Source organism: Hipposideros armiger, unplaced genomic scaffold (genome assembly GCF_001890085.2).
Source record: "Hipposideros armiger isolate ML-2016 unplaced genomic scaffold, ASM189008v1 scaffold_134, whole genome shotgun sequence".
In the NCBI taxonomy this organism is placed as follows: domain Eukaryota; kingdom Metazoa; phylum Chordata; class Mammalia; order Chiroptera; family Hipposideridae; genus Hipposideros; species Hipposideros armiger.
Window position 1 is genome coordinate 2,582,346 of NW_017731484.1, and position 1,289 is coordinate 2,583,634.

Sequence of the window (1,289 nt, forward strand, 5' to 3'; positions counted from 1 at the left end):
GAGTAATGGCAATGTATTTATATTAATACACTCTTCTTCTTGCCTGTTTTCCATCCCAATCAGTAATATATATACTCGAGAGGTGAGGGAAGGCCAGCGTAAGGTGCAGTCCATGGCCAAGGTAGTGTGGACGGAAAAGGGACCACAGGTTAAATAAACCTGACAAGTTTAGGAGACTGAAAATAAGATGGCGTGAACACACACACACACACAATTTTTTTTTAACTAAGTGGGCCATGGCGGGAAGTCACATCTTCAGCTTCCTCACTAAATTAATCTGTGCCTTTTCAGTGGGCCTGTTTGTTGTCTTTTTGTACCTAACATCTTTAATCCTTTTTCCAGACCAGAGCTGGAAACTGCAAAATTCCTCATTATTATGCTTGTCTCCTGATTACCATCTCTATGTGCTATAAAAAGCGGAACTGTGAACTATCCTGCACCCACCTACGTAAAAGAAGTACCTGTCTCTCCTCCAATTTACTTTCATCCAATCCCAGAGATTTCCCCGCTTTGCTTTCTCCCACCTCCTTAATCTATCACCAATGGATTTCATGTAACCTTCCTCCATTGATTTTATGTATAAAATAAACTGTAAAACTGCCATTCTTTAGAGCATTTTCTCAATCCATTGAGATTTTGCTTTGTGGCAATTGTAAATAGTTTGGCTCAAATAAACTCTTACAAATTTTCTCTTAGGCTGGACATTTTTCGTCAACAGTAGGGACAGGCACTAAACGGAATAAGTGAAATAAGACTCTATCTTTGCCTTGTCACATTGTTGCAATTCGTAAGGTTGACAGGGCTTCAGAGTTCATTCAGATCTCAACAGTTACCACTGCAATCCTTGTTCCTGGTACCCCAGGATTTTCCTCCTTTGGTCAAGTTTTTTATGTCACTTTTAGCATTAAATTTACAGTCCTCTCTGAAAGTGAATGAAAATACAAAGGATTTTATAATTCACTGAAGTAATCAGCGACACAAATGTGTATTTCCACAAAAAAGTAGTGATTTTATTTACTATTAACTACATGTGCCAAGAGTAGAGAAAAGGATAAATCCTAAATTGAGAAATAATTCTGATTATTCTGATGAGACAGAGGGTTGTAATGATGGCACTAAATCTTCTATTTTGAGATTTGGACTTCTGGCATAATTCGAATTAACAAGTGGAATTTAGCTTGGGACTTTTTGAAAGCTTTCTTTTCTTTGCCTCCTTTCTGCCAGGCCTTGATGGCTCTGCTTGCTGTACATTTACTATGCATACCAGTCTCAATGGTTCTGTTTACTTC